Source organism: Bidens hawaiensis, unplaced genomic scaffold (assembly GCF_021521415.1).
Source record: "Bidens hawaiensis isolate Kalapana, Puna unplaced genomic scaffold, B.hawaiensis_p1.1 tig00033859_1, whole genome shotgun sequence".
Taxonomy (NCBI): Eukaryota; Viridiplantae; Streptophyta; class Magnoliopsida; order Asterales; family Asteraceae; genus Bidens; species Bidens hawaiensis.
In genome coordinates, this window is record NW_027495832.1 from 154,276 (window position 1) to 164,874 (window position 10,599).

A 10,599-nucleotide genomic window follows, 5' to 3' on the forward strand; every position below is an offset into this window, starting at 1 on the left:
ATTTTGGAAGGTATAACATATCAAAAGGTTCAATTCTATGATTGTGACAACAATTGAGGACCATGAAATCAAACATGTTATCAGGTTAAGGATACGACCATGGGGTGCGTGTCAGGTTTGCTGGGTAAAAGGGTTAAATGGATATTATATGTATAATTTGCAAAAAAAGTCCTCAAATATTAGAGGAGGAATCAAATATAGGTAATGCTTTAGTTTCGGGTTATAATTCCCATATTTTAAAAGTTATAAATATATCATATATAATTAATTAAATAACAATAAAATAAGAACAATAGTCAATTTTCTCGATAAATGCTTCGAAATGGGTCGGGTTTTATTAAGAATATAGATTTCGAAAAGTCCGAGTTGTTCCAGTTTCCCTTACTTTAGGAAATTTCGTCCCGAATTAAGGAATACCATAACAACACCATTAAAATTTAAAAAAAAATTAAATAAATAAAATATAAAAATAAATAAAATAATATAAAATTTTAAATATGATTTAAATCATAATACAGAACTTTTAATAGTTGACACAATGCTCCTAATGGAAATCTGATAAGGGCACTTATATATAGGATGTTCCAGCGGCGTATCCACCATGTCCTTATCATCTTTACATATGTACCGTTATCTCAACTACTTACGTGTGTATATTACGTCACACATTTATCCGGATTATGATTTCTATGCGAGGACTTTGGTAATTACTTGTCGACCCATAATTACTTAGATCGTCGGATGGTCCATATAACTCGTTCCATTTTGTGGGTTGCAAAAATTTTGAATGAAGCATAATTTTTAAGAAATAAAGGTTTTAAGGAGTTTTAATTATAACACTAGAAAATCGCCAAACGTACTATGAAAAAGACGAATCGGATTTTGAAGAGGGAGAAGGAGAAGGAACCCTTGACCGGCAATTCCAAAAGTTGTAGTGGGTTTTAATACAGTAAGGAAATTTCTAAAACATCTTTTAATCGTAAAAGTAAGTATTTAAAGTTGAGAAGAGATAATTTATTATTTGTTGAGGCTAGTAAAATGAGTTGAGATGGATGAGGATAGACAACTAAGATAAAAGTAGACTTTAATGAACAATCTATTTAAATAAAAGAAGCTTTATTCATTGGATAAATGATAAAAGATAAATAGTTCAAAGGAGAAATAATCTAAGGCCATAAAGAGGCATTACAATATGTAATTAAGAAAAGGACATAATATATTATGATAGATGAAGGGAATGGCAAAAGTTTTCATGGTTGTCGAGTAGCTTAATTGATGTGACTTGGAGCACCATGAGGAGTTTCATTCATAGAGGTTGGAGCAGTCGAAGTAGATTGAATTGGGATAGCTTGAATAACTTGAGCTTGAACAGTTTGCAAAATGGTTGTTTGGTGGAAATATGTTCGGTAACTTGAGCTTGTGGTTGCAGGGTTTGATACTATTGGGTTATGTATGGGTGACCTTGATTGATAGGAGGAGCTTGTGGGACATGAGGTTGATGGGTTTGAGATTGGTGTGCTTGGGTCATGTAGTAGGGTTCAATCATTGTTTGAGCTGGTTGAGCATGGATTCGATGAGGACACGAATAACGGAGATGGTTTAGATCTCCACAATGGTAGAAAGCGTGTGTATTAGATACACCGGGTTGAGTATATGGCATGGTACTGTTTTGATAAACGAGCGTCTCAAATTGTTGTGGGGAAGTTGGGGCACTACAGACTTGACGACAGGCATTAGCAAGATGGCCATTGCGGTTACTATTGGTGCAAAGACGACAATTGAGGTTGATTGGGTGGTGACGGTTGCAAGTATTGCAGATGTGGTGCGCTCCTCTATAAGGTCTCCTTTTCGGAAAAAGGAAGAGAATCGCGGTTGAGTAAGATTGGTTGCTATCGGGCTCTTACGTTTCCTGTTGTGAGGATCAGTGGTGATAGATGATTCGCCGTTACTAGTAGAGATGTTAGTGGTAAAAGTTGGACCGGTTGCATTGATGTTTTGAATTTGGGTCACCAGTCTAGGGATCACAGCAGGTAACTCTTTGGCTATACAAGCAGCTATACGGTGGTGATGAGAATCAGTCGATTGATGTTGAGGATGACGGTGGTTTCTTAGAGAAGACATTCTAAGAAGATCAAAAATTGAGATTTATAAGAATAAGTTGAGGAAATCATTTACTAATAGAACGTTATTTGCTTAGATAATATATAAAATTTTTGCTTTTAGAGGTGGGAAATTTGTGTCGTACTTTGAGGAATAAATGTTAAAGAGTACAAGATAAGGGGGTACATTGCGTAGATATTTATGAGTTGCTGTAGAAAAATGATTAATGCATGATAACTAGAAGGGTCGGTTTAAAAGTTAAGATTTAATTTATTGGTTTAACTTAATAAACAATTAACGAACCAAAGTTTATGTGTTGGCCTCCCATGAGCTTTCCATGGCAATTTGAATGCCCAACAAAATTAACGAATAGATGTAAGGTAGTTGGACAGCCCATAAGAGTTACATGGAAATTTGATTATCCCAACTAATTAACGAATTAACAATGCAATGAAGTTTGTCGGCCCGATGAGCGTTACATGGCGTTTTAACCGACCAAACTAAATAACGAACTATCAAAATAAAAATTGAGTAGTTGGAGCATCTTGTGAATCACCACGTTGATCACTCCAACAATAATACGAAAACAAGTTGAGAAATGGATAGTCGGGATTCCGACTAACCACTTAAAATAACATGAAACCATAATTGGAAATTTAGCCAATTTAAGCCACGAACTACCGTGAATTCGGTTTTAAAATATTATAAGGAACGCAACCACTAATGTGGTTACGTTGACAGCCTAGGGTGTCAGTCATATGGCATTTGTGGGTCTCGCTCGGGTCCATAGGGTTGAGTACTGTGGTCAGGTTATCACCCAGGTAAGGAATAGCGTCTTACCTTTGGTTTCTGGAACCGTTTTGCCAATACCCAACTCACAGTTTCTCTTCCCCTTTCATTTATCGTAGGGACATGCCACATAACTGTTGGAACCCGTATCAATAACAATTAACAACGAACAGATCTCAGATCTGTATCTATACTATTAATACGTTTTCTGATCTAGCTCATGATTAACATCGATTCAGTGTTATAAATATGTGTATATATTATCAATAGATTAGTAGTATTGTATGTATAATATTAAGGTGAAGCTTGAGAGAGATCTGGACAACAATTCGTTAATTAACTCAAAACTTACATTAAGAGTGAACAGTAGTTCACTATATATAGAGGGTAATCTGGTTCGCTAATATCCCCTAGAGAACCAGCTTCCCCTTCGTTACGTAAATAATCATAGCGAAGCACCCCCTGATTCGTTAACTTTCCCTAACGAATCAGGAGGGAATACATTAATTGGCTAGTTCGCTAACATCCCCTAGCGAACTAGCCTTTAAGTTAACGAACTGATTAATAAATAAACTATTTATTACATTAAACATAAACAAAATCGTTAACGTTAAATACAAAGACTCTAGACGCAAAACCGTGCACTAACAGAAACCCCCTCGTCTTGAGCTCTTTGTTTTTAACTTATTTGAAGCGCTTTGACTGCCAGTCTCTACAACTATGAATTCCATGTTCATGACACACACGAACCACACGTTGGAATTGCATAGCCAGGTCGTAATCTTCTTGGCGTTCAAACAAATTCGTCTTCCTGTGTAGCATGGCGTTATCGGTCTCTGATAAATTAACCCACCACATCGGGTCGATTATTTTGATAAGCTTAGTCTTCAGACCTCTCCCTAGAACAATGACGGCCTCGCCAGTACGATTGTCATAGTACCAGCGGTTGAAAGAGAGATGCATATCTTCAGGCATCGTCTTTGGCGGCTTCACATTCAAGACAAGTTTCTTCCAGCCGGTCCTTGGATCAATCTCATCAATGCGCTTACGTCTTGGGACCTGGGGCTTTAAGAATTTGAATGCATGATTGACCTCGAACAGTAAGTGTTGGTGAAACTACTCAGCTGTTCGGTAACCCCCACGATTGATAAGTGGACGTCTCGCGATGGTACGAATATCCCACCGCGGTAATGTCAGAACATCCATTATCTTCTCGTAATACTGGACACCCTTTTTCCACTTGACTATACTTACTTTAAGGTCAGAATCATAGAGCCAGGAGACAATATCACCATGTACCTTAGAAACGGTCTTGAAGGTAGTCACCTGATTAGCCTTAACCCAAGCAGCAGCAGTATCTTTTCTTTCTTGATCTACATAACGATAAGCACTGATAATTTTACCCACTTTATGACGTTTGAACCATCTTTCTACGTCCTCATCAGTCACTTCTTTGAGTGAGGGTACTGTTCGCTGCACAACCTTTTCCAATTCATCCTCAATCTCTTTACACACCTCTTCTTGAAATATCGGAGCACCTTGATCAACGTGTTGATACAAGTCCGGGTACTCATCAGCAGTCACATCCTCCATCTCAATCTCCTCATCCTCATAAACAAAATCCGTATTCATAAACAATGGATCAACTTCCAAATCCTCCTCAGTTATCACTTCGACATCGGGCTCAGTCTCTAAAGCATTTAGCTGATCGTCATTCAGCCCAAGCAGAATCGAAATCTGCTCCCATGTCAAGGATCTAACCACAAACTCACCAACCTCTATCTCATCTCTGTTTACCACACTACGAACCATCCCTGATCCATCAACAAATATCACTGTATTAGCTGCAATCATTTAAATTGGCTTCGCAGCTGTTGGATCTTGATAAATATTAATTTGTTTGCTCGAATCATCACCGCCACTAACACCAGCACCAGAGGATGAACCATGCGATTGTTTAGGCTCACCTCCTGCACCAGATTCGTCAGGATCATCGTCGTCATTCTTGAGTTTCTTGAGGGCATCTTTTTTACAAGTTAATTGTAAAATCAACTCTTCCTGTTCTTTTAATTTCACCCTCTGAGACTCAAAAATCGTACGCAACGACTTAGTCTCCTTCTGACAGAAAGAAATATAACTCATCATTCATCGTTGATTCTCCATGAGTCGTTCTTGATTTTAACGGTCAGCTGCCATTTGATTTTCATATAGATGTAGCAGATTTAGCAGCATTTCAGTTTGATGACCTAGTGGCAAGTTGTATACGGATGGGTGGACAGGTTGAACAGGTCCTTGAGGCCGAGTAATTCTCATAAATGAGATATCACTAGGCGAAGGTGGAGGAGGAGGAGAAGTTGTTGGCAGAGGAGGAGGTCTCATTGATGTAGTAGGAGATACTGTAGACAATGCAGCAGGAGGTCTCGGTATCTCGGTTAACACCATTTGAGGAATAAGACCGAGCCTCTCGTGTGACACCAATGTCGTCGTCAAAGTAAGCATCAGAGTGCTAGTAGTTAGTGGCACCGCCGAGCTTTGAGGAGTTGATTGACGTGGTGGTGGTACTCCAATAACCACCCCAGCTCCTTCAGAAACACGTCTCTTTTTCGATGGCTCACCAGTTGCCACCGCTTTCCCTTTTCGTTTTCTTTCTAGTTGAGCTTTAATGGTGGCAGCTAGAGCCGCATCAACTGCATCTTGTTGTTCTTTAAGAGCTGTTTCACCAGCTCCACCAGCACCATCTTTCCCATCATTATCACTATCATCATCTCCACCATCATTGTTCCCACCTTCTCCCCCTTCACGCTCGGAATCCAAATCATCGTGGATCCAACGCTCATTAGGAGGACATACGTAATCCAGATTGATTATATGACCAATCATCCGTTTGTCCTGTGACTTTTCCTTTCTATAAATTAACATACGATGCACCGTTTCAGCTTTCATATGTTCCATATCAAGAACATCGTTCACCTTTCCGATCAATCACCAAATTAGGAATCAAATCCTGAATAATTAGCTGTAAAAAGCGAGGGTACATCAAGAACTTCTTTGACTATAGAGTTTGCTGAACCTGTTTTTTCAAATGATCAAAGATGAGTTATGAGTAGTTGAAGGGCTTGTTCAGGATTAGGGCAACAAATGCCGACTGCAAACTTAGGCGACACTCATCAAACCCACCGCTACGTCCACTCATACAATGAAGTAGAACATGCAACAGATACTTGTATGGTGGACACAACCCGTTCTTGTTCAGCATAGATTTACGAATATCACCACCATAGTTCAAGCGTGTGAATAAACCTCTAACCAATGTCCTGTCAAATTAACTCGGGTTATCATCATTATCGTCAAATTGAAGTACCCGACGAATGACCTCAACATCAATCGTAATTGAAATCTGATTGATTGTAGCTCGAACCAATTTATCTGCCTCAACATATTCCTCCGTGTTCTAAAATTGTCTGATTATACTAAGATACACTTTAGGGTTAGCAGTGATTGCATAGTGTATATTTGAACGTCGTAAGAAAGTAAACATAGCTCCAAACGTTTTCAAATCAGTCACATCTTGATCAACATAAGCACAAATGTTGTGCTTTTTATCAAACGACAATAAGATCACTTCAGCTTGTTGATCTTGTTGTGGTGGTTGTCCTTGTGGAGGTTGTTCTGGTGGTGGTTGATTTTGTTGTTCTTGATCAGCCATGTTTTACTGTATAAATAAAATCGAATATGAGAAGAGATATCAAAATATATAATTAAAAAATATGTGTAATTAATCTATTTACGCGTATTAGACGATTTAAATCCTTTAATTAAATTAAACGAATATTGAAATTAATTTATTTAATAAATGTCCTTCGTTGGGAATCACACTGATTCGTTACAATAAGATAACGAATCAGGCGATTCGCTATCAAGTAAATACTTTAACGAACTGAACATAGCGAATTACAATTTAAATTTGACGAACTAAACTCTAGTTCGTTATATTTTAAACGAATCCATATCTGATTTGTCTAACATCTTATTCGCTTAGCTAGTTCGTGTAAGATCTTAACGAATTGGACACGAAACAGTCCCAATTCGCTAAGATTAACGAATGGTCAAAAATTAAGACTTTCTCTTTCACTCGCATAGTCAAGGTCAAAATCAGGAAGAACAACAACAGTCAACATTATAAACCCAGATTCAATTAGGCCATAACTATCGTCGAAGCATCAAGATAATCAGCTCGTTGAGCTCGGAATCACACTAGTAAGATTAGGTGGATGAGATTGAGACTCAACACCTAGACGTACTGAGGGTTAAACGAACCAACTATAAACACGGAGAACATGAATCATCAATTAACCCAGCAGACAATAATCAAATGTTGATTAGAGTCCACCAAGGGTATCGGAATCACATTCCGATCACAATGATATCTAAATAACTAGTATGTCAACACAATTTATACCGAAATGGGGTTTATAAACTTGGAAACCCTTAAACCCTTAACAGTTCATAATTTAACTATCAAATCTTAGCCATTTTTGATGAAAATTAGATCGCCATGATCGGCTATACCTTAAAAATCCAAAGATATCTTAGAAATATCAAAACGTGACGATTGAAATTTCAGAGGAAATTTTGAATAAGATTACTTTAAGGTGAAGGAAGAAGGCGAACAGTGAAGAACTGTTCGTTTTCTTGTCTTATATAAACTTGCACACAACCCGAGGTACAACTTGTACAAATCAGACGATTTGTTTAAATTAAAATTAACGAATTATCCCATTCGCTACTTGATTCGTTAAATTAAAGGTAGCGAATCAAGACATGATTCATGTCATGATTTGTTAAATATGCATAACGAAGGGATGATTCGTTACAGAGTGCGAAAGCGAATTAGGTGAGCGAACCAGAAGCTGGTTCGCTAAAGAATCACCTAGTTCGTTTTACATAAATAACGAATTAACTTCTAATAAAAAAATCTTTTATTTAATTTTAAATTAAATAATTAAATGAATTAAATAATTAAATAAAATAAATAAATTAGGTTATAGAGAATCTTTTTATCCCGAAAACCAAATACCTTAAAAACGTTTCAGCTTTCTGAAACATAACTTAAATTAATATGTACAAAGAAAAACGAAAATATTTTTGGTATTTTATAAAAAAATGTATTTACAAAAGAATATCCGAATCATAAAAATAGACAATCTTTTTGTGTTTTTCAATGATTTATCAAAAAACAGTACATATTTTTGTATTTTTGTCGAGTTTGAGCAGAGAATCATATTGACCAAATTGCCCTTTCATCACAGTTTTATATTTCAGCAATATTATGACTGGCGATAAGTCGGTCATTGGTATTGTTATCCACATAAATCTAATAACACACATTCAAGTATTTTTGTGATATGATTAAATTGTTCAATTAAAGCACAGAATATCAGAAACTATCAGCCTCTAATCTCGGTTCAAGCTTAATTTGATTTTTTCCAAATCAAACCAACTTGACTTAAACCATTATATTGTTGATCAAAATTTTTTATACCAATTTTGAAATTTTGAGCAATGCATCAAGTTTCCTTTACTGTGAGTGAGTATGCACGAGTCAATCTGTCGGCTTACATACATTGTATCCCCTGGGGTCCATTTTTTATTGGTATTAAGACGCACGCAAGGGAGGAACAATTTGTATGACTAACAGCGGATTTTGATCAAGTCAGTAATTTAAATTGTACGAAGTACAGCGGTGATCAAGTTTAATGACTTTGGGTTTGCTTCTTGAAAGCGAGTGAAATATTAATGCTTATGAATACCCAGATGACTAAGCCGCATAAAGACTCACAGTGTCCAGAATCCTAACGCTTTTTATTTGCTTTATTTTATTTTTGGGTGATCAACAAATATAAGGCTTGAGTATGACTGGTTATTACATTTCTGCCATCATCACCGAGACTTTTGCTAGAGACTAACACCTCTTTCAATTTGGCGTTTCTTTATGTTTATATCGCATACTTTACTCTACTGGGTTGTTTTAAGACCTACCAATGCACCAATACAATTAAGCACACAGTCTTTTAAGCTTACTTTTTGCTGAATTTGGGGTCAAGATAATCAATGTACTATCATTTTCTCTTTTTGCTTCAAAAACTCAAAATTTTGAGGAGCATAAAATAAAGAAAAGATAAATTTAATCTCCCCAGTTAACTTAAGTTTATAAATAAATGGCTAACAATCAATTCATAAGTGAGTAATAGGACCAAGACATGCAAGCATGCTTCACAAACTTAAATAACCGACATAATTTTCAGCGAGAAAATAATCTAAAAATGCCTGCAAAAATCTTTTTGGTTTTTCTCTATACAAATTTTAAAACACAATATTTTTGTCTTTTTCAATTTTTTTATAAACAAAATAAACTTCACAATTCTTTTGGATTTTTGGATTTTTCTGTACAAAAACGAAATTCACATTCTTTTTGAGTTTTTCAGAAATTTTTCTGTACAAACACAAATCACAATATTTTTGAGATTTTCTAATTTTTTTAAAATGTTTTTGGTTTTTCAGATTAAAAACAAGAAAAAAAAATATTTTTGATTTTTTTATGTTTTCTAATGTTTTTGGGTTTTATCTATACAAACGAAAAACACACTCTTTTTGTATTTTCTAGATTTTCACCCCCTAAAACCAAAATAAATTTTAAAAGAAAAAGTATGACAAAAAATACAGATAGTCATCCTTGTTTAAGGATATCAGCGAGGGTCTTCAATCCGTTTAAATCAAGCAAAAATTTAAAACGTGTTTTGTCAAAATCTTTCGTAAACAGATCGGCTTTTTGAAAATTTGTGTGCACTTTCTCAAGATCAATTAATTTCTTTTCATAGCAATCCCGTATATAATGATATCGAATTTCGATATGTTTCGTTTTAGAATGTTGTACGGGATTCTTGGTGATACTAATAGCATAAGAATTATCAATTGGGATGGGAGTAGTAAGAAACTTCAAACCGTAGTCGCGAAGATTTTGTTGTATCCACAAAACCTGGGAATAGCAACTCGAGGCTGCAACATACTCAGCTTCGGCGATTTTAGTGGAGACCGTTGTCTGCTTCTTACACAGCCAGGAAACAAGTCGGTTTCCTAAAAATTGACATCCTGCAGTCGTTGATTTGAAGTTGATCTTGCATCCTCCATAATCTGAGTCTGAGTAGGCCGTAAGATCGAAAGTATCATCCTTGGGGTACCACAACCCGATGTCTGGATTTCCCCTCAAATACTGAAGAATTCTCTTGACTGCAGCTAGGTGAGTCAGTCGTGGACTTGCTTGATACCTAGCACAAAGACAAACAGCAAACGTAATATCAGGGCGAAAAGCCGTTAAATACATTAAAGAACCGATCATGGCACGATAGAGGGTAGGTTAACGGAATGTAACACCCCGTAACCGCAGCGGAAACGTACACGGGATGCAACAGACACATCTGATATCAACAGCATTGCTTATAAAGAAAATACCACTACATTAATTTATAACATATTACATTGTTGCGAGTTGCGTTACTGTCTAGGTGTTACACACATATATTACCAATAAAACATTAATAAATTCATTACAAAACATAGAGCAGCAAGCTTCCAACAGGTAGCACAGATAGTTAAGCACATATCAATCATTCCAACTTGGGCATACCTAGAAAACATGTAAAGAAAACGGGT